General features: G+C 39.6%; 1 long non-coding RNA gene across 2 annotated transcripts in view; it reads right to left on the reverse strand.

Moving 5' to 3' along the window:
• The window catches only part of LOC309619787, a 291,877-nt gene that overhangs the window by 103,017 nt on the left and 164,335 nt on the right, over window positions 1-24,525 (reverse strand). The window contains exon 3 of one of the 2 annotated variants that reach the window (XR_014239230.1): window positions 7,347-7,516. This is a non-coding gene — a long non-coding RNA (uncharacterized lncRNA). Of the gene's footprint in view, window positions 1-7,346; window positions 19,432-24,525 lie in introns of those variants that run through there. The other variant, XR_014239231.1, reaches the window with a different exon arrangement.

Below are 24,525 nucleotides of genomic sequence, written 5' to 3' on the forward strand. Positions count from 1 at the left end.
CGTGACTCTTCTCCCTCTCAAGACATTTACCAAATTCTAAAAACATGGGAAGTGAAAAAACTGAAGAGCGACACTTACAACTGGTAAGAGAAGGAATTACACCCACCTCAGTTTTGAGGTTACCAAGCTCTCATCTGGAAATTCTGAAGAGCTATGCCCTAGTATAAAGGGTGCACCAAAAGTAGACTGGATATTACCAAAACGGAAACATGCTACTAAGTTCAAATAACAAATGCATTGTGGTGATCAGTCCCATCCCATTTTTGATCCTTACAAAGGAATGGGGAAATCCTCTATAGTGGAAGCTAACATCATTTATAACCTCCGTTACCCTTACACCAATGTCCAGCATATACTAAGAATTAATAGACATGCTAATTGTCAGGACAATATGACAGATGATAAGAAGAAATGCAAGTGACAAGCCCACAGATAGCAGTACTCTAAAATTAATGTGATTAATTTTTTTTAGAAAATAAAAGAGGGACACATATGAAATTAAAGGGTATTTTATCAGCTAATATCTCAGTAGAAATAATGGAGGCCAGACAACTTAGAAGTATATGTTTATTTAAAGAATGAATGTAAATAACTACCAATTCAGAATTCTTCTCCAAATAAAAATATTCTTCCAAAACGAAGGGAGGATTTAGTTTAAAAAACAGGAATTTTTTTTTTTTTTTTTTTTTGCCAACAGACTTGCTCTAGTAAAAGTATTAAAGCAAGTTCTAAGAGGGAAGAGATATGGGAACATATGTATATGTATAACTGATTCACTTTGTTATAAAGCAGAAACTAACTCACCATTGTAAAGCAATTATACTTCAATAAAGATGTTTAAAAAAAAAAAAAGCAAGTTCTTACAGAAAAGAGAGATATACAAAATGCAAGAGGACTTAAATACACAAAAGGTCATATATGTGGGACAAATATGAATTATTGACTGGGTAAAATAATTCCAATTTCTTGTGGAAATTGACATACGTATAAAACAAATATGCATGACAAAGACTATGTAAAAGTCAGAGAAGGAAATACAACATTGATTTAAGGTTCTAAGGTATTGGCAAAGTGATAAAGTATGGATCAGACTGTAATATGCAAGTTTGAATGTTGTAATCATCGAAGGAATATTAGAGGACTGTGTAATTAATGAATACAGGAAAAATGGAAAAATAAAAAATGTAGTACATCTAAAAAATAAAGAAAATGAATAAAGCATAAAGTAGGTAGGAAAAACAGAACATGGATACAAGGATACCAGATTTAAATCAATTTTGTCAGTAATTACATTAAATATAAGCTGTCTGAACAGCTCGAATAGAAGGCAAAGGTTGTCAGACTTTATAAGAAACATATCCCAATTACATGCTTATCAGAATTGGCATCTTAAGTATAATCACACAGGTTGAAAGTAATAGCATGAAAAAATACATACCATACAAACATTAAACAAAAATGATACAGTATCTATGACAATATCAGGCAAATTAGACTTTAAGACTTACTAGAAATAAAGAAGGCTATTTGCTAATTAAAATGGGGTCAGTCCAACAGAAAGATAGAATCCTAAAGCCATATACTTCCAATAATCCAGTTTCTAAATATCTGAAGCAAAAAATGAAAGAACTAAAACTAAGAAGAACTAAATACTGAAAGAACTAACAAGATTTATATGTAAATAAATCTGCAATCATGGTGCGACACTTTAACAAAGGTCTCTCAATTGCTGATAGAGGAAAACAAAATAAAAATTGGGAGACTACAAATCTGAAAAACATGATTGTAATGTATGCAACACGGAAATCAACAAAACCAAACTCACATTCCTTTTTCATGTGCACATAGAACATGTACCAAAGTTGACAATAGGCTTGTTCCTAAAGTAAGGCTCAACACATCAAAGAATGGAAATCATTCAGAATATGTATTCTTTCCACAACTGGGTTAAGCTAGAATTCAATTACTAAAGAAATGACTAGAAAATCTCCAGTTACATGTAAATTAATTCAGACTCAAATAATGTGTTAAAGAAGATATCACAGTGTTTTTTAAATTTCAAATATTTTGAACTAAATGATAATAAAAAGACAGCATACAAACATCGTGAAATGCAGCTGAAGGCTATTGTTTGAGAGAATGTGTAGTCATAAATGCAAATTTTAGAAAAGAAGAATGGCTGAAATAGCAATAATTTAAATTGCTGTCTCCAGCAGCTAGAAGACGGCCAGCAAATCAAATCTAAGGAAATTGGTAAGATGGAAATAATCAAGATAAAAGCAGAAATCAAAGAAATAGAAGGAAATATATAATAAATAACATCTACAAAGCCACCAGCTGGTACTTTGACAAGATTAATAGAATTGTGAGTAACTAACAAGAATGATCAAGTGCAGAAGAGAGAGAAGACAAATTGCAAGTATGAGGAGTGATGGAAAGCAGTAGAACTGATCATGTCCTCCTCAGAAAGGTAATGAAAGGAAATTAGGCACAATTTTACACCAACAGAGTTGGCATTTTGGTATAATAAATACATTCTCAACAATGCGACCTGTCAAATCTGACAGAAGAAGTAAACAAAAATCTAAATAATCCAATACATATTTTAAAAATTGAGTCCATAATTAAACCTTTTCAAAGTAAATTCCAGACATAGATTTCTTCACTGGTGAATTCTTTCATCTTTTAGGAAACAGAATACAGCAATCTTATACAAAGTCTTCCAAAGAACATAGAAAGAGAGAGGAGGCTATACAACTCTTCATAAAATCAGAATATTCTATACTGAAAACAGCAAAACCCTACCGAGAAAAATTAAAGATTACCTAAGTATATGGAGTAATACACAGTACTGTGGCTGGTAGGCTCAGTATTATAAAGATTTCCATTCCCTAAATTAACATATATATATGAAATCCCCATCAAAGTCCACCAAATAATATGCATATACATTGCTGTTTCTCTTTATGCTGTGTTTTAAAATATCTATCAGTAATTTCCTTAATATTTAATGCTTTTCGTTGTGTATTTTAATTTTTATTTATTTTTCCTTTCACTTTTAGATATATATTATATTTGGAATTTTGGAATCAATCTCTCTATATTTATATATGTGTATATATATATAATGTATATATTTATAAGTTAATAAAAAATAAAAATTAACTTAATAGAAAAATGAACACTCAAACAGACCCCTTACAACAAATGGAAAAGTGATATTAAAATGACTAAAGATGAAAATACACTGAAATTCATTTATCACCAGGAACATGAAAATTAAAGCCATAAATTTTTAGACACCCAACAGAACAACTAAATTTCTAAAAGATGCCAACTTCCAAGAGTTAGCAAGGATTTGAGCCACTAGAAGTCTCACAGACTGCTCGTGGAGTGTACATCTATGCATCCGCTTTGGGTGACTGTCTGGCAAAACCCTATGGCACAGGGGTTCCACTCCTGGAACAGAATTCCAAGAGGTGTTTACCAAACGACAGGCGCTGGGATGTCCAGCACTTCACTGTTTATAACATCCCCACATATAAGCCACCCACGTGTCCCGTAACAAGGGAATGTGTGTATAAATCCACATATGAATCATGGAAGCAATTCACCAACATAGTGCTCTGGGGAAATGAGGCGAGGCGTGCGCACCTTATGTAATTACAATCACATAATGTGCCAGAAGAGGCAGCACGGATTTATGGGGTCAAGGTCAGGCCAGTGTGGAGGAAGCGGACGGAGCCAGGTCAGGACCAGGACAGAAGCACCATTCCTGGTGGAAGCTGAGGTTTTTATATGATGGCATCCTAAGAACCCGCACTGACTCACCACTTACCTTGTCTCAGGAAGAAGGCACTGCAGTGGTGCTTTGTCCATAACTCTAGATCACTCCATTATTTGATGTCGCCAGCAATGTGAGAATCATTTAGCATGCAACTCTACTTACCGTTAGCTTCATTCTGCCATTTTGTGTGAACTAATTTTATATATCTTTTTTCCCCAGGTTACCAACCAAAAATTTCACATGTGACTTTGAGTGGTTAAGCTTTAAGTAAATTCATGCAAGATAGAGTGTAGACAATGGAATATATCGCTTGTTTCTTTTGTAGACTATATTCATAGATGTGCAAAATAATGATATATAATGATTCTCCCCAATTTTTGACAATTTTAATGAGTGGCAGCTCAATTTCTTCAGAAATCATTTGCATATCAACTTAAACCCTGAGTTTATTTTTTTAAAAGTTTTTAAAATAAGCTTTTACCTGGTATATGGTAAGTAAAAAATACGCGTGAGTTAAATTAGTGCATACATAAACAAATATATATTTGTTGAGGACTAACTAAATTATATCATTTCCCAACTATTGAATCAATTATTAAATTAATTACATCTAATTTCATTCCAAAGATTATTCAAGATGGCTTTAAAAAAATACGTGCAGCACAAATAAAACTAAGGAGAGGTAATCTGAGCAAAGCAGAAAATAAATGAAGAAAACATCGGAAAAGCCAAAGCAAGTTAGCATCACAATTCATTCTATCAGCTTTCACATCTACTAATAATGGACTGTGGATTTGGCTTAGCACTTCCTAAGCTTCCTAATTACCAGGGGAAAAGAGAAAGCATGCCTACCTAAGTAATTCACAGTGTCTTCACAACAAATCGCATTTGTGACTGTGTTAAGATTCAATTTATCTCTTTAACTGAAACTAAAAGCCAACAAACCAATCATTTCCATTTTGCTATCTCATTAAAAAAATGGCTTTTTAAATATCTCTATATTATCTGCAATCACACCCCCACATGAGGTACAATAAAATGTTCCATTGTATTTTTTTTAAGATTTTTTTTTTTTGATGTGGACCATTTTTAAAGTATTTATTGAATTTGTTACAATATTGCTTATGTTTTGGTTTTTTGGCCATGAGGCATGTGAGATCTTAGCTCCCTGACCTGGGATCAAACCCACACCCCAGCATTGGAAGGCAAGGCCTTAACCGCTGGACCACCAAGGAAGTCCCTCATTGTGGTATTTTTAACTGCTCATCACTTTAAATTTTTGAAATGTCAAAGCACAGCTAATTTTAGATGAGACTCAACTATCATGGTCCAAATAGGCGGCTTTGGGGTTACCTGGCATAATTAAAGATAAAGTCTAGAAGATACAAGGGAAGTAAGTGGGGGAGGTCAAGAGCAGTTAAGATTTGGAATCAGAAAGTCTGTATCCATGCACTAGTGCCAGGCAAAGTTTATCTAACAACCAGTTTACTCCTCTGTAAAATGGGAATAAAAATAATACTTTCCTCATGGTTTTGGTACTAGTTTTGAATCAGATAACAAAATATAAAGGACTTAGCTCAGCAAACTTCAAGTGTTAACTTTTACTATTATGTGGCACATGGCGAGAACTCACTAAATGGAAGCTATATTTTTATGTGCTCTGCTTCCCAAAGGATGTTTTAAACCCATTCACGAATAAAGGCAGAAGATTTTGTAGCAAATAGCGTTTTTCATTTTTTATAATCTATAGACTGACATGGGATTTGATATTCTGTTACTCTGTAAAAGATCTGCATAGGCAAATGATATTAATTTGTAAATTATTCACTTAAAATTTTCATTAAAGCAAATAAAAACAGTTGAGGTTTAGATTGAGGAGTTCTGCTGGGGCAAACGAGTTTTGGGAATTTGCACTGTGACATCCAAGTCTCATTAAATTACTTCTTAATAAATACCCAATACATTTGATTGTTTGAGCACCCTCTGGAGGAAGGCGTCCCTTATTCTCCCCACATTTGGGATTCACAGAGAAACAATAAAGGCTTGAAAAGGATGGATTCTAAGCACTCACTGAAGGGAATGGTACCCGAGGACCGATTTTCAGAGGGGAGCGTGCACAGCAGCGAGACTCCGTACCATCATCACTGATGCTTCACAACTGTCATTGATTTTCTTTTCAGCTAATGAGTACAAATCAAGTACCAGACAGGTATTGAAGATACTTCTAAAAGGATGGTTGTAAGGGAGAAGTAAAATGATAATTGAGCCATAGGCTGGGAATAATCCCTTGTTGAGATATTCCGGGGGGAATGGAGTCAACCCCTCACTACAGTTTGGCCCTGTTTGTCCTTTCCTGCTGATGTGCTCCCATCGCTGTGCTGGCCTCACCCTCTGTAGTGGGATGGCCCTCCATCACGGGAAGCCGGTCGTGTGGCTGGCAGTGGGAATCGCTTACTCTTTCTCAGTGTGTCTAAAGCTTACTCATGAAACCCACATTCCCCAGGCAGCGCCTGGGGGTTACGGCGACTCCACGGTCTCCAGGTCGAGTCAAGTTCACGCCTCAGTGCTCCCGCGTAAGCCACCCACCCCCCGGCCCCGCAGAGCCTGCGGGAAGAAGACCAAACTCCTTTTCCGCCCTCAGGCACATGCCGTGACCGAGACTTGCATTTACAAATTCGCACCTTCAAACTCAATTGGCAACAGTTACATTTTATCAAATTCACTGTCATACTTCCAACACACTGCGCTTTTTACGCATTGACAATTAGGTGCGGTATGCTCACCCTTCTCCTGACCCTTCTCCTGAAAATAGCCTTTTTTCTCTGTGTAGCTAACGGGATTCATCACTTACGAAGTCTCAGTTTGACTGTCACATCTCCCTGATTAAGGCAACATTAGCATTTTTCTTTGCCTGTTTCCATGCCACCTTATGATGATTCTCTTAGAACACGCATCTTGTGCGCAATAAATACATGAAGTGCTTTAGTGTTTTTCTAAAACAGGTAAGTGGATTAAATATTTGATCTCAAAAGCAAAGGTTGAGTTCCATGATTAATAAGGCAAAACAGTTGAGGAAAAATGCATTCTTGATACATTTCCTCTATGGATAATCCTGTGACAAAACTTACTTTCTTCATCTATTTTAGAATTTCCTGTTTTTGTAAATCTCTTTTCTGTGTTTCTTAGGTTCTGGAACACTATAGAAACACATTTCCCCCACAACTCAGAAAGTTATTAGACTGAGGAGAGCGACTGCAAATCATTTCATAATTGCTGTGCATGTTGACTGTAATATCACTGATTGAAAAACTTTAAAACTCGTTCGTGTTTCAAGCTTCCTAGAAATAAATACCAGGCTATGTGTGACAAGGTTAAGTAACTATTTCACAAAATGTTTTTCTCCAAAAGACTAGGCTAAGAAAAACATCTCCAAAAAGCAGAGGAAACTGATTACAACTTCAGATACAACAAAGCATCTTCCTGACTTTGCCTTGAATTGCAGGTATTGGAGTGAGACTTTAGCATTCTGAGCTCTAAGTGCAAAGCGCAACCCACTCACCGGCTTGACAAAATGAAACGGGGGAATTCTTGTCACAGCCGGGTGCCTGCTGTTCTCTCGGTATCATTTCTATTCACAAATCGATGTGTTTGGGGCTTAAGTCTCCCATCCAGTTACATGCCCGGCATGGATTTGGGAGCTCGCTCCACCTCTGGCGCTCAGCTCACCATCTGAAGAAGACAAAGGAAGACACAATAAGAGAGTGTGATGGTGATTCTATTTCTTCAGATGGTCTTTTCATCCTTAAAAGCTGGACAAACTAATGATAGGAGCAATTTATTAAGTAAGCAAAAATAAGTTTTAAAATTTAATTTCAAAATAGCACACAACTCAGAACAGGGGAGTGTTAAACTCATCTAGTAAATTAAATAGATGAATTCGTAGAAGGTGTGATTAGTGTAAAGGAAAGAAATGTGAATCTTCTTTAAGTAATAATTATGACATGCACAGGGAATGGTTGTATCTCTTACCAAAGGTGAGATTCATAGAAACCAAGAACTTAGTGAGATAATTATGCTCCTCATTTTATAGATGATGAAAATCAACAACAGAGAACCAGGTGCTCCAGGGTGATGCACTGGATTTATGTACAGGTGACAATGAGAGTACTTCTGATTATATGATCCTGACTGGATTCAGGTGCATGAAATACATTCATTGGTTTAGGACCTATTGTCCACGTGTACATATAGTGCTTAAAACACAGACGCCTGGGAACATTTATATTAACTGTAAGTTAATCTGTAAAGCAGTGATTTTGTTTTATTTCAACTTTATGGAGGTGTAATAATATAAAATTGTGAGATACTCAGAGTGTGCATCGTGGTGATGTGACATCTATATACATTGTGGACGGAATCCCCCATCTAGTTGATTAACACATCCATCACCTCACATATTTATCTTTTTTGTTCTTTTTGGTGAGACCATTTAAGCTGTACTCTCTTAGCAAATTTCAATTATACAGTATAGTGTTAACAACTAGTCACCGTGGTACACGTTAGATCCTCAGACCTTATTCATCTTACAGCTGAAAGTCTGTTCCCTTGGACCAAGGTCTCCATCCACGCCCGCCTTCCTCCCACCCCGCCCCCACTGCAACCCCAGGCAATCACTTTTGTACTCTGTTTCTGTGAGTTTCAGATTTTAAAAAAAAATTCCGTATGTGATGCCTGTAAAGTGGAGACTCTGAGTGGAGTTGAAGCACTCTCTTCCAGGTGCCTCGGAATCACCCGTGTGACTTTTACAAGGACACCCGGGCCCTCGGGGGGTGGGCTCCTGCCACCTCCCACCTCCTTCCCACTTCAGTGGACACAGTTTCCTGCGCAGAGTCACGGACCAAGTGAGCCAAGGTCAGTTAGAGAAGCGCTAACAGAGAGACTCTGTTGTATTAGCAAAGAAAGCAATGCTGAGAATCACACGTATGTGGTCCAATTCTTTCCTCACAGTTACTACAAATTCAGGAAAGACTTCTATTATTTCTACCCAAATTATTATAGGAGCATCTTCCCAAAGCCTAATTACTGGAAATCAGACCGACACATAGACTCCCTCCGCTTTCCTATGAAAGCTTGTTTCACATTAACCCCCAAACCAGCCCATCAAGGCCTCAGAGAGCCATGGAGGCATAAAATGGGGTCTCCAGTTTCTGGTACCCCAGATTTTCCCTCCCTCGGGGTGCTGGAGCATGAGGGGAGGGGAGCCCCCCCGTTTATGCTGGGGTCCACAGCAAATCTCCCAGGATCAACAGCAAAGATCCCAGAGCCGCAGACCCCGGGTTTGCCGTGATGTCTGGTCCTCTGCCTCCCTACCCCCTTCCCAGCTGAGGGGCGAAATCCCCCTCCCGGAGCCACACACCCTAACCCACTCCCCTCTCTGTTAGGCTCTCCTCCTCAACAGCAACTGCTCTCTCCTCTTACTATTACACAAAAGCACCAGAGGTACCAGTGGACATAAATATTGTTCAGGAGAGAGAATGGGAGTAATTGTAGGAAAGGAGTGCTTAGTCACTGCCCAGAGCTCCAGCTCAGCCAGCCAAATGCATCCTGAGCAGAGATGAATGTCCTTTCTATCCAACTGATGTCCATTCAGCCGCAGTTGCCAAACCTGTCCCCATGTTTATCTTGGGTGTCTCACTAGATTTCTCAAAAAACACAGATTTATGAGGCAAACATCGAAATCTATAGTCTCTGATTTCAACTTCAGGAAGTGTGAATTTCGTGACATATGTGCACTTTTCTTCAATTCATTGTTTTATTTTCCTAAGAAATTTCTGAGGAAATACTCAAAAATCAGAATTTCTGAAGGGACTTTTGAAAGAAGTGATCAGAGGATGTATTATAAAATAAATATAAAATAATTTTAATTATTTTATGTAAATATAATTTTCTAAAGTCTCTGTTCTTCATGGCAGAAGAAAGAACACTTGATTGTAAAGAAAACAATGGATTAAGCAAATGCAAATGATTTATATTCTTCAAAAATCAATCATTGTTCATTTATAATGAGGATGTTTATAGATTATCTCTTTATATCATATTTCTGATCGATTCATGAGCGTGTCATGACATATTTTCTGGCACAATATTCCCAAAACTCTTATTAGTTTTAGCATTGTTTTCTTTCACTGCTATAAATACAGATTTGATTTGCAGATTCAACCTTAAAGGTGACTGACTTTGCAAAACAGAAAATGAAAACACTTCTCTGACCCACACACTAAGTCTGCAATTATAGCAGACTCTAGATAGGCCACAGTATTTGCAGTAATATATAAAGTTTTGGTTAAAGCCTTATGTTTAGTGTGCATGAGAGAAAAGCAATACCGCTGTTTCTGTAATGGTGTTAAATAAAGTCAAATTTCAAAAAATTATATTAATAAACAACTCACTTGGCAAATACAGCAAGATACTATTTATTAAACTTTAATTTCATATTATCCTCAGGCTTCTTGTTATTAGTAGATATTAATATTTCTGGCTTTTTTAGTGTAAAAATCCCTTGCTGATGGGTTTCTTCATGGGCTGGATTTAGGGTTCATCTGATGAACTTTGTTGATTGTAACCAGAATAAGAGAACCAATCTTTGTTCTTACCTCTCCATTCTTAATTTTCCAGAGTACAAGTGAAACTGAAAGTTGACTTTGCAGTATATCTGTCAATTCTAATGTGACTCTACTCGTTAAACATTCCCCAATTTTCTCATAGTGTCCCAGTGTGTCACCACTTTCCCTTTCTTCAATCTGTGTCTAGTACTTTAAGAATAAATTTTAACTATGAAATACTTTAAACCCAAACAAAGGAAAGAGGATGATATGATGGATATCCAACTAAGCATCCCCCAACTTGAAAATGATCAATCTTGCTTCTTTTACGCCCTCCATCTCTACCCATGTCCTGGCTCCACATTGGATTATATATATTTTTTCAGTCGAGATATAATTAAAATACAATCAAATAAAAGGATTTTAAGTGTTCATATTGATATGTTTTTTGACAATGGCATTGCCTATGAAAAAGCACCCCCCCCCCACCCCAGTCAAACAGGACTATGGCGTATTTGCATCCCTCCGGAAAGTCCCCTCATGCCCCTTTAAGATCAAACCCCTCCTCACATCGGGCCACCAAGTCTCTGTGTCTCTCACCATAAATAAGCTTCAGCTGTGCTGGACTTCATGTCAGTGGGACTCACAGTATTATTTTGTGACTCATGTGGATGGGTGTGTCATGAGATGCTCATTTCTACCACAAAGTAACATTCTGTTAAATGAATGTGTCACACTGTGCTTATCAATCAATCTGCTGTTAATGGAGCTTGGGTCATTTCACCTTTGGGGTTTTTATCAACAAGGCTGCTGCAAAGATTCTTGTGTAAGTACTTTGTGGACATACTTTTTGCCCCGTTTCTCTTGGGTAAACACCTGGGAGTGATGATGCTCTGCCCAAAGGCACGGGCGTGTTTAAGTCAATGAGAAACCGCCACGTGCCCTGCACTTTGCTCCTCAAACTCGATGCTGAGGCTGCCACGTGGGTCCATGTGGGTGGTGTCTGTCGTTGCTTTGTTTTACCATATTGGTGAGTGAACAGCGGTTTTAGTTTACATTTCCCCAAGATCTGCCTATCCCACGGTCCCACAGATACTCTCTTATGTTTCCCTCTAGATGCACTATGGTACATGTTAGCTGGATGACAGACCTAAGTGTAAGAGCTAAAACTGCAAAATTCATAGATGAAGACATAGGAGTAAATCTTCGTGACCACTTTACATGCACAAGGATGACTAAAATAAAAAAGACAGACAATAATAAATGTTGGAGAGAACATGGAGAATGTATAAATACATATACTGCATGTGATTGGGAACCAGTATGATATTTTCTCCAAATGATAAACATAGAGCTGCCATAGGCCCAGCAACCCCACTGCTAGGTATACACCCAAGGGAATGAAAAGATGCATCCACACAAAAACTTGGAAACAGATATTCCCAGCACCATTATTCCTAATAGCCAAAAGGTGAAAGCAACGTAAATATTCATCCACCATCACACGATGAATGAATAAACAGAATGTGCCCATCCATACAATGAAATACGACTCAGCAGTAAAAAAGAATGAAGCAGGGCTCCATGCTCCAACATGGATAAACTTCGCAGACGTCATGCCATGTGAAAGAAGCTGGTCCCCAAATACCAGGTGTTCTATTACCGTGCTTATGTGCAATAGCCAGCGTAGACATATCCACATGGACACCCCGCGTCTTAGTGTCTGCCTGGGGTTGGGAGAGGGGGGGCAGAGGAAAGGAAATGGGAATTACTGCTAATGGGTATTATGTTTGCTCCTGAGGATATGAAAATATTCTAAAATTAGCTTGTTTTGAGGGTACCACTGACCTGTACTCTTTTAATGGGCAAATGTTTTGTGTACATGAAATCTGTCTCAATAAGGCTGTAAAAAACCAAACCAAAACAAACTTTGGATGAGATTACTGCCATATTAGGCACTGTGAAAAATTCAAGACACAGCAATAAAATTATCTGAAAAAATATACAGAAAGAGAATAAAACAAAATAATTAGTTCATCAGAGAGCTGTGGAATAAATACCAATGACTGAACAGATATGTTACTGGTGTCCCTGAACGAGGAGAGGAGAGGAAAGAATGGGAAAGTATCTGAAGAAATTATGGCCATTTTTTTTCAGATTTGATAAATTCTGTAAAATATACAAACTCAGGAAGATCAACAACCTCCAAGCACAAGAATATAAAATAAATCACATACCTAAGGCCTATCATAAGCTAACTGGTTAAAACCAGAAATTTAGAGAAAATTTTAATTGTGGTGAGAAAAAAAGACCAGAGGAGCAGAGATAAAGATGCAGCATGTTTCCTATCCGCTCTGATGTAGGTGAGGACAGAGGAGGGGTCTAGCCGTGCGGCCACCACGTGGAGGAGACCACCTGTTACACGGGCGGTCAGGCCGGTGGCTGCGAGGGTTATTGTAGGGCCGTCACGTCCATTCCAAAGAACTGACGGATCCTGAGCTGAACACTGGTCAGCCTTCAAGAAATTATTGTTTGGGAACAGAGGATCATAGGCTGTGTCTATACACATTACACACATATGGAAAAATAATTCCGAGTATAAACATTCTTATTTGCATTGAACATTTTAGGAAAATTGGGTAATATAAAAAATAAAGAGGTACATTTATGTCACTCACAGCCCCATTTTATAGGATAGTCCACATTCACATTTTCATACTTTTTTTACTTTTTAATATGTGCATATTGACGTAGACACCTGTTTAAAACAATCCCAATTAAATAGCATTTCATGCATATTATATAATACAATTTAGATCAGCTTGAAGATCTGTTGTTAAATAGTATATTTTGTAAAATTGATCACTGAAAGTATGAAATAAGTGGAGCAGAATACAAACAGGAAACAACAGATGCAAACCAATATGAATAGGATAATAAATTATGAACAACAGTTATGATAAGGGAGATATTGACATGCATTCTAATTTAATTCGCACAACCTAGAACTTCCAAAATAGTCTGTGAAATAAACTTCAGTCCATAACATTCCAGCGTTTACAGCTCAAAGAGTACTTACTTCCGATCCTAATATTTCACTACATAACATATGTAAAAGAGGAACCCCAATGTGAACGAATGATGGTAGAAAGGCAAAAGAAAAATGAAAGAAATCAAAGGAAAACTTCTTCGCCTTTCACATCTGCCTCTCTCAGCTGGAAAAACTTCCACGTTGCCCCAAAGATCTCTTCTTGCTAATTCACACTTAACTTCAGGGAAAGTTTTGTGTTGATTCTGATGTATAGGAAAGTTTAAAGCAAAGATTCTCAAACTTGGAATAAAAAAAATCTCAGGCCTACGCCCAGCATGCCTGAAGAAATTTTTTAGTAAAATGTGCATTTCCAAATCGGTTTGAACATTACCATTTTGTATTTTATATTTGAGATTTTTATACTTTAAGTGCACTTCACATACCAGCAAAGTTTTTCTTTTGTTTATTTTCAGCTGCTATCCCCTAGCAAAACATCTATGCAATTCTATAAATGGCATTCTAAATTATCCAGAGCAGCCCTGAAACGCGGAAGCCAGAGAAGCGTCTGGCACGATGATAAAAGGCTCCTCGGTATTCAGAAAGCTTCTGCCTGTCAGGGAATTCTGCTGATGTGTCTTGAGACTGAAGTATGAAACCTTGTCTTGCCTGCCTCTTTGGTTCCACGGTCACATATCCTTTAGGCAAAGGTATGAAGGCATTGGTCCTGCACAGTCTGGGTCTGTAAACGCAAACCTGAGTTTCAGACACCCTGCAGTTAGCTTCGTATTCATTTTATTTTGTATTCTAATTGGTTGATGTTGATTTTCCCTCTTTAGGATCAGATGACTGAGTTGAAGTTGGAGGAAATGTCTTAAGTGTTTTTACAGAATTCACAGAGATTTGGAAAGCAGTGCCCCAAACTAAAGAAAGAATAACTTCTCCCAGAGTCAGGATGGCGGTTTGGTGTGAATTGCTCTGCGATGCAGAGCACGGAGCTGTACGTGGAGCTCGGATCCTTGGCACAGTCAGGACTTTCTGGCCACGCTCTCGGGAATCCAGAGGGAGGAGGCTCTTGAGTGGCTGTCTCAGGACTGGAACAGGAGACAAGCGTGGGTGACGAGTGAACCAGTGAGGACAGCAAGAGTACCTTGGAGAATAAGTGGGCCCCGAACCTCACCGACGTCACACGCCCACGGTTTAGTCCTCAGATGTCTGAACTCGACGTGGTGCCAGGTGGTCTACCGAGACCTGACTTTCAGAATGTGGCCAGCAGCCCCTCTGATCTGGGCTCCGGCAGTTTTTACCTGCACCATCAGATACACACTGTCATTCGGGTCCCCCCAAAAGGGCGAGAGGATCCAACAGCAGCAATTATAGCTTGGTAGTGACTTCTGTGCACACACGATCAGTCCAGACTCACCACGTGGTCACGCCCACCTCCAGGTCCTGCAGGGAGAGTCGTCCTCTCTGTACCCAGAACCAGAGAAGAAACGATGGAGGTGGACACAGCAACCCGTCCCTCAGCACCCACTCCGACTCCTACTCTGTTGGGATAGTACACCCCGCCATTCAGAGCTTTAATTCCCTAAATTCCAAGGCCCAGTGGTGTACAACCTCACAGCTCAGTAAGATGGAGAAGACAAGGTAGGTTGTTCTTTTTTTTTTTTTTTTTTAATGGCAGTGTTTTATTTTATTTTTGACTGCATCAGGCAGCATGTGGGATCTTAGTTCCCTGACCAGGGATGGGCAGGCAAACGCTGCTTCCGGTATGGCCATTCTCCAGAGTGTAATGCAGATGTTTCCGCTTTTACGATGTGGCTTGTCAAGTCTTACCTCTGCAGTGATGGGTAGAAAAGCAAGGGTAAAATCTTCTGAACTTGCTAAAATGGGAATCTTCAATAACCACAATATATACACCAGGAAAGTTACCTTCTTCTGTTTATTTTAACACCAGGCAGGACACACTTGGTCCCCACACTTTCAGCAGGACACAAGCTGAAATATGTAACAGACAAGACTGAGTATTCACCATATGTGAGGATTTATTGTATTTATTTGCATTTAGCTATTTAGTTTAGACAGTACAATATTAGAGTGTAGAATTGCTTATCGAATTATAAAATTTTCACATTGGAGGGAACATTAGAAGTTATGTCATCCATTTCTCTCTCGGAACAGAGAAAGAATGTGAGTCCTCGGAAAGTTACATTACTGGACCAAGGCTACACGGTCAGCTAGTGAAAAAGGCAGGTTTAAATGCAGGACCGCCTAGTGGCTGTGGCCCTGGCAGGTGGGGATGAGGACAGGGCTGCATCTTCGCTACAGGTCACAGCTTCTGGGACTCGGAGAGTCCAGGTCACAGTTATGGCTCTTCCACCTGCTGTCCCAGAAAGGGCAAGTTTTCGGGCTCTGTCCTCAGACTTCATCCTCTTTAAAAAACAGGTTTGAACAAAATTATTTAATTTCTTTCTAGTTATAAAATTGAATAGTTCTAAGACACGCTCTAAACTGCTCCATAGAGGCAAAGAATGATTGACGGTCTTGAATGGAAAGAAGCAGCAAGCTTTGGGTGCAGACTGGTAGTCTGCCCGTCCATCTGGAAGTGGGCAATTTTTGTCAAATTTTGAGAACAAATATGTTTGTCTGGGACATTTCATTGGCAATCTATGAATTAGTTACAGGATTTTACCAAATGCCTTCTACGTTATCTATCAAAATAAAATTTCACTAATTTTCCTTTTCATGTTCTTGGCAGAATTTGAAAGGTAAACTGCAGCTATTAAAAGTGTTAATTTCATTTGCGGTTTTGAGGATGGCCAAGTCACGAGTTTTATTTCATTGGAACACAACTGTTAAGTAAAGGCAACCACGTGCAGTCCTGGCTTAAGCACTCTGGACTGTCAAAAGGGCATCAGACAAATCCAGGACCACAAGATTTGGTATCCAGGAGAGTCTTGTGAAAGCACGGGAAGAAACTACAATTACAACGTTTATACATAACCCCAAATTATAAAATATGGCTTCCACACTGGAACTATATAATTTGCCAAAAAATCCAGATCATAATGAAATAAAGGCATATACAACTTTACCTCACACTAAAATGATTTTTTGAATATGGATGACTCATAATTTGGGCAGATTCTTTACTTTTCCAGTGAATATTATGTTCATTCCCTTTCCTGTACTTTCTTTTTACTGGAATAGAAAACGGTTGGTTGTGTTTGGCTCCATTTCCTTCTCACCTCCTTGGAAGGCCAGCTAACAGGGGAGAGTTTGATTTCTTACTGAGTCCCGAAATTCTCCTGGTATAGCATATCAACACAGTACGCTATGCAGACCCCACCGCTTGTTTGCAGCGAAGGTCTGGGAGGGAAGCTATTTCCACCCTGGTCTGAAAACCCTTCCCTCCACCAGGTCCTTTCTGCACAGCCCACCATCCCAGGCCCACTCTAGCCTCAGAGTTTGGCTCCCTCTCTAGATCAAACATTTTTATGTGTTTATTAGAATTTGTTACCTTTTTAGGACACTAGCTTTATCTTAATTTTCCCCTTTAACCATATCTAATAGGGTGAGTCTTGAAAAATAATGACAACTGAATGTGAGAGGGAATTTTCAGTTTTTGATTATTCATCTAATCCCAAAGAGTTGATAATCCTTAAAGCATCACTATTTGAATTTGAAATAAATCCATTTTGTTGTGCTGCTAACTCTGCCTTACTAATTACTTTTTATCAAAGCTAATATTTACATTAGTTTGCATTCCCTAGGCACATGCTAATTAATTCTGGGTTGAGTTATGTGAATTTGATCAGCAATTTAAAACTGTCGGATAGCGATGCAAACACCAATGCTACTACATTAAGTTGATTTTAATTTTTCATGCTTTAAATTTCTCTCTCTTGACTTCTACTTGGAGGAGGGTTTAGTAGAAACACCTTTTCCTATTTCTCCCTCTAAGTACAACCATGGATTTGAAATAAGAAGCAAATATCAGAAGACTCTTGCAGGGTAGAAAGAAGAAAAGTCACACTGGTCTGGGGCCTTAGGACCCAAGGAATGACATGGTGGTAAGTTTCCTGGGCCTTCTTTTACCTTATTTAATCCTGAATCGGAGTCGGAGAAATTCCAATGGGAATGAAGAAAAGCAACCCCAACAAAAAGCTGTTGTCTCTGGCCTTAGAAATGGGAAAGCCCAGCTGGACAAAAAGCTTTTAGATCGTAACTTCTATACTCCAGCCAAACACCACAGGAAAAATGGTGCCCTGCTACCACCCAGGGCAGAAAAAGCCAAGTCACCCTCTGAATTTCCACCCTCTTGAGGCACCCCAAACCCTTGTGGGTCCCCGTAGGGCACACGGGTGCAGTTCTGAGGCACACCTGCCAGCCAGAGTGCCCCTGCTCCCTGCAGGAAGGAGGACCCCACACACACACCATTGGTGTAAAGGCAGGCGGCGGGGGGGGGAAGCCAGACTTCTATCTCCACTGGTCAGTCATGAGGCAGCGCCTTCCTAGTCTCCAGCTAGATGGCATTGGAGAAAGCCAGCTGAAGCAGAAAGTTTCAAGAGGATCCAAACTCGCATAAAACAACACAAAAATGTCCAGATTTCAAGTGAAAGTCACATGTCATACAAGAAAGAGAAAGTCTCAAACTGAATGAATAGGACAATCAATCAAGAGTCAGATGTGTCAAGAGTGAGGTGACCAGTGTTAGAATTATATGATACTTTAAGGCAGCCGCCCTCAAAATGCTTCAGTGGGTGACACAGACAAACTGGAAACAAATGAAAAAATAAGACGTCTCAGATATGAAAAAAGAACCAAAGCAAAAGTTTAGAACTAAAAAAGTCAACAACCAAAAAATAAAAAAGTTCAGTGGGTGGGCTCCTTAGAAGGAGCGAGGGACAGAGGAGGCGGCCAGTGAGCTTGGGTCTGGACCAACAGGAAGTCTCCAGCGTGAGCGCCAGACACCGAACAAAGGACCTGTAGACTGCAACAAAAGGCCTAATGCTCGTGTCAGGTTATATTTTACTGCAGATATACTGTACATCACTGTGCTGTGCTTTTGTGTCATGCATGAATTTGCTGTAAGAATTCTAACTGCGGTCACGATATAATATGATATAATGTGAGCTACCATTAATCGAGCACTTGCTCTATGCCAGGCCCCTCTAAAAGCATCTGCCATATTTCTTCACGTACTTGAAAAGCATAGCTGGGGCTGAGTTTCAGGTGTCCTGACCCCAGGACCTCTCACGCTGCTCTTTCGGCTCCAGGGTTCCCATCCTGCAGTGTTATCACTGCTGCACGTAAACAAACGGAAATGTCCGGAGTAGATAGCGCTTTACTATCTTTGGAATGTTACAGTGGTTGGAATATAATAGGGGCTCACAAGTCTCCCTTGAATGTTGCTGAACTGCGTCAAAACATACGGGTTCAGCCAAACACCAGGATGGCTAGTGTAAGACACCCCAATGTTGTCATGAATCTGGGTGTATTTACATCTTGTAAATGAGATATTAAAAGGGCTTGGCTGGGGCACAGGATTCAAAGAGGCACAGTTAATTTGGAGGTTAATATTTAGAAGTGACCCTAGAGATCGGTTTCTATTTTTATTCCATAGCACAAAAATTTGTGGGCACGAAGGAATAAAATCAGCTGCTATTTGTGCAGAATCAAGCACCTGCGTATTTCTACATATGGGTCAGGAACTCGTATTACTGATGTCATCAGCATTGTTTTTCCCTCTGTAGTAGATGTTTTGGTTGCCTGAGTACAGTAATTATGTTTTATTTATCTTAGTATCTGCAGGATGACATGATAGCTGTTTGTTGAATGGATGGGTGGATAAATAGAATGAAAAATTTGTAAACGCCTAGTTTCTGTTTATTTCTCTGCATTTTCAAAACGGAGGAAAGGAACACTAATGTATGACAATACGTCCCATATTGTTAAAATAATGCCATTAAAAAACTGTGAAATGCTGTGACTAAAACTCACATCAAAAATGAATGAGAGGGGCTTCCCTGGTGGCGCAGTGGTTGAGAGTCTGCCTGCCAGTGCGGGGGATGCAGGTTCGGGCCCTGGTCTGGGGGGATCCCGCATGCCGCGGAGCGACTGGGCCCGTGAGCCACAACTACTGAGCCTGCGCGTCTGGAGCCTGTGCTCCGCAACGGGAGAGGCCGCGATGGTGAGAGGCCCGCGCGCTGCGGTGAGGAGTGGCCCCCACTCGCCACAGCTGGAGAAAGCCCTCGCACAGAAACGAAGACCCAACACAGCCATAAATAAATAAATAAATAAATAAAATAAATAAAAATACCTAATTTCATTATACAATCACAGAGGGTGCTCTTCATTTAGGATCCTTGTCCATAAAATACTTAGGAATAGGGAAAAAAAAAAAAAAGAATGAGAAACAGATGCTAAAAATAAAAAGTAGCATGGGCAATTTCAATGGTGAACACAGGCCCATCTTTCAAGGTTTTAAATGGACTTAAAAAATTATCAAGGATGGGTCTTCCCTGGTGGCACAGTGGTTGAGAGTCTGCCTGCAAATGCAGGGGACACGGGTTCGAGCCCTGGTCTGGGAGGATCCCACATGCCGCGGAGCAGCTGGGCCCGTGAGCCACAATTGCTGAGCCTGCGCGTCTGGAGCCTGTGCTCTGCAACAAGAGAGGCCGTGATAGCGAGAGGCCCGCGCACCACGATGAAGAGTGGCCCCCGCTTGCCACAACTAGAGAAAGCCCTTGCACAGAAACGAAGACCCAACACAGCCATAAAAATAAATAAATTTAAAAAGAAAATTAGTCAAATTGCCTTTAAAAAAAAAATTATCAAGGATGAGATTAAAGAAACCTCATAAACACGAAATTTTAAAAAAGACACGAAAAATAAAATGCCCAATTCTCAGGCTAACAATCATTAGTCAGGTAGTATTAATCATGGAGCAAGCTGCCCATCTGTGCTCTGGTTCACTGCCCATTTCTCCATTCCATGTGTGATGGTTACTTGTATGTGTCAACCTGACTGTACTGAGAGATACCCCAATAGCTGAGATATAATATATATATATATATATATATATATATATATATATATATATATATATATATATATATATATATATACACACACATTATGCTTGAGCAGTTCTTGAAGTCCTAAATAAGTTGAATTAACAGGTGGCTCAGAGTCTCATGGCATTGATTTCTGTTACATTGCTGTTTTTTCTCAACGGGCACCAATGATTTATGAGTACTTCGCTGTGAACAGTTGATTGTGTGTGGGGGGAAATATCCAGGCTTGCTTTACTGGTGATTATTCACACTGTCCTGGTAGCAGCCACCAGCAAGAAAAGGAACACTGTAAGACTAGCATTCCACTAACAAGAAGAAGGGGTGTGGTGAGTAGAAATCTACCTATTGCACAAAATTTTGAAAATAAAAACAAAAATAAACAAATGGGACCTAATTAAACTTAAAAGCTTTTGCACAGCAAAGGAAACCATAAACAAGAGGAAAAGACAACCCTCAGAATGTGAGCAAATATTTGCAAACGAAGCAACTGACAAAGGATTAATCTCAAAAATATACAAACAGCTCATGCAGCTCAATATCAAAAAAACAAACAACCCAATCAAAAAATGGGTGAAAGACCTAAATAGACATTTCTCCAAAGAAGACGTACAGATGGCCAAGAGGCACAAGAAAAGATGCTCAATATCACCAATTCTTAGAGAAATGCAAATCAAAACCATAATGAGGTGTCACCTCACACTAGTCAGAATGGCCATCATCACAAAATCTACAAAAAATAAATGCTGGAGAGGGTGTGGAGAAAAGGGAACCCTCTTGCACTGTCAGTGGGAATGTAAATTGATACAGCCACTATGCAGAACAGTACGGAGGTTCCTTAAAAAACTAAAAATACAACTACCATACAACCCAGCAATCCCACTACTGGGCATATACCCAGAGAAAACCATCATTCAAAAAAACACATGCACCCCAATGCTCATTGCAGCACTATTTACAATAGCCAGGTCATGGAAGCAACCTAAATGCCCATCGACAGACAAATGGATAAAGAAGATGTGGTGCATATATACAATGGAATAATACTCAGCCATAAAAAGGAACAAAATTGGGTCACTTGTAGTGAGGTGGACAGACCTAGAGTCTGTCATACAGAGTGAAAGAAGTCAAAAAGAGAAAAACAAATATCATATACTAATGCAAGTGTGTGGAATCTAGAAAAATGGTACAGATGAAACTATTTGCAGGGCAGGAATAGAGATGCAGAAGTAGAGAACGGATATGTGGACACAGTGGGGAAGGGAGGGTGGGACGAATTGGGAGATTAGGATTGTCATATATACACTACCGTGTGCAAAACAGATAGCTAGTGGGAACCTGCTGTATAGCACAGGGAGCACTGCTCGGTGCTCTGTGATGACCTAGATGGGTGGGATGGGGGGAGGGAGGGAGGTCCAAGAGGGAAGGGATGTGTGTATACATATAATTGATTCACTTCACTGTACAGCAGAAACTAACACAACATTGGAAAGCAACTATACTCCAATAAAAAAACAATAAATAAAAGACATATAAGCAATAAATGCTTATCATTAAACAATCAATCAATCAATCAATCTTGTTTTCCCCTTTTTCCAGATACAGAGATGCCCAGAGGTAGGACTCTTGTTTGAATTATGGTTTAGCCAAATAGTCAATGACTTAGGAAGACAAAATTGGAGAACTGGTGGAAAAAAATATGGCCAAGAGGCATGTGGGATGTATTAAAGTAGGTGGGGAATGCCATTTAAATGCTCAGGAAGGACACCAACTGCAATGAGATATTAAGTAATCAGGAGGCTCATCCTGCCCATTCCACTGAGGTCAGTTCTCCGTTTCCCCAGCCACAACAGTGTTTGCTCACGGTGTTCAGGCGCAAACTGCTCGTACCTGTGGAGAAGTGGGGTCTACACTGGTTCAACAGCACAGACTCCCCAGCAAGACTGAGCAGATCACTGCCACGGTCAACAGGAACAGAGACATGGCCAACAGCAGAGGCCAATGGTGTGGCATCATGGCTTGGGGAGATCACCTGCCCACCTGGTGGCAGGCTGATCCCATTGGACGCATTTTGTGAAGGAGGCATAACACTTTTTCATCACTGGAATAGACAGCTTTTCTAGATATAGCTACGATTTTCTGTTTGCAATGCTGCTCCCTTATAGAATGCCCTTTTCACCGTCATGGTATACACACACAATACTCTCCACCCTGGAGCTCATTTTGGAGACAGAGGAGTTGGAAAATGATCTTACATCCATGGAACTCGTTTATCTTTTCCAGTATTTATAACCCAGGAGCGGCTGGCTTTATAGAAAGAGGGCGAGGTTGTGAAGATTCAGTTGTGGGACCAGCTGACTAGTAACACATGGGAAAGCTGATATACAGTTCTATCGGCTTTGGCATATACTCTGAACCAGAAACCATCACTTTCTCCCTCAGCCAAAATATGAAGGTCATTATCAGGAAGCAAAAACGAGAGTGGCTTCTCCTACTATGAAACCTAAGAATCTATTTTCATATTTTGTCTTTCAGATACCCACAATTTTCAGTTCTGTTTATTTAGAAGTCTTGGTTTTCAAAGGAGAAATACATGCACAAGGAGGCACAATGATGGTTTCCATTGCACTTTATGCTAAGATTACCACCTGCCTCTCGTGCACTAAACCAACAGGCAAAAAAGGTGCTATAGTCGCCTCCCCTTATCCACGGGCGATACATTCCAAGACCCCCAGTGGATGCCAGAAGCCAGAGATAAGACTGAACTCTAGTATATCCATGTTGTTTTTTACACACACATATCTATGATAAAGCTTACTGTATAAGTTAGGCACACTAAGAGATTAACAATAATAGTTAAATAGAACAATTATAACAATATATTGTAATGAAAGTTACGTGAATGTTGCCTCTCTCTCAAAATAGCTTATTGTACAAATTTAATGCATTTTCCATCTTAACTAAGCACTTATCACGTACTGTGGCTGTAACTTTTGCAGTTTGAGGTGTGACAGCAAAACTAGCATGAATTTCTTTTTCCTTCTCGTAATTTCACAGATAGACAACTTGTTCTCACTGTAGATCTTAGCAGCTTCAGAATACAATTTTTTTCTTTCCTTAGTAAGTCCAGAACTTTCGTCTTTTCACTTAAAGAAAGCGCTGTAGGGCTTCTCTTTGGCGTACTGGAATCGCCAGCATCACTCTTCTTGTGCTCTGGGGCCATTATTCAGTAAAATTAGGGTCACTTGAGCACAAGTGCTGCTCCACGGGCGACAGTCCATCTGGTAACTGAGCGGCTACTAAGTGACAAAGGGGGAGGACATGGATCTAGTAACTGATTGGACATTTTTTCTCTCCCTTTGGAGGATGGGATAAACAAGAGATAATTGTATCCCTCTTCTTCCTCCAACTATTCAGGGTAGATATCACTCACTATCCCACTTTTAACTATGAGTTATTTTAAAGTTAGCAAGGCAAAATGATCTGTCCAAAGTCAAAGAAAGGATTTTAACCCAGGACTTCACAGCCAACTGTCTTTCCACCAAAACAAACACTCGCTTTGCGGTCTTCCCGCTACACAATCCCAAGGCATCTGAGAAGTTAATACCCCAGCAAGAATGTTTCAACGTGCGATCATCAGGAAGAAGGCAATTAAAATAAACAAGTAATTCAGCACAGCAACACAGGGAAAGGAGGGCAGTGCTGACTGGTGGGCCTTCCTCTGAGTCACGCCATCTTCATTTAGGGCTGTGCCTTGAACATCATGCTTCTTTATTGCCTTACATCACGGAATTGCTAAAAAATTAGCATTACATACAGAGAGCATGTCCATACTTAACGTGATATCTTTCACAAAATCGAAAATTCGATGCAGAACAAAATAATAAAATGTATGTTTTACTTTAAATATTCATGAAAGATAAAAAATAAATATCTGCAAAATACTCTATACTATTACTTAGGTATACAAGCATAGCTAGCGAATTACACACTGGGGGTGCAGTCTTTCCCAACTGTAGCTGCTTTCCTTCT

Source organism: Balaenoptera borealis, assembly GCF_965194805.1.
Source record: "Balaenoptera borealis genome assembly, chromosome: 21".
NCBI classification, from domain to species: domain Eukaryota; kingdom Metazoa; phylum Chordata; class Mammalia; order Artiodactyla; family Balaenopteridae; genus Balaenoptera; species Balaenoptera borealis.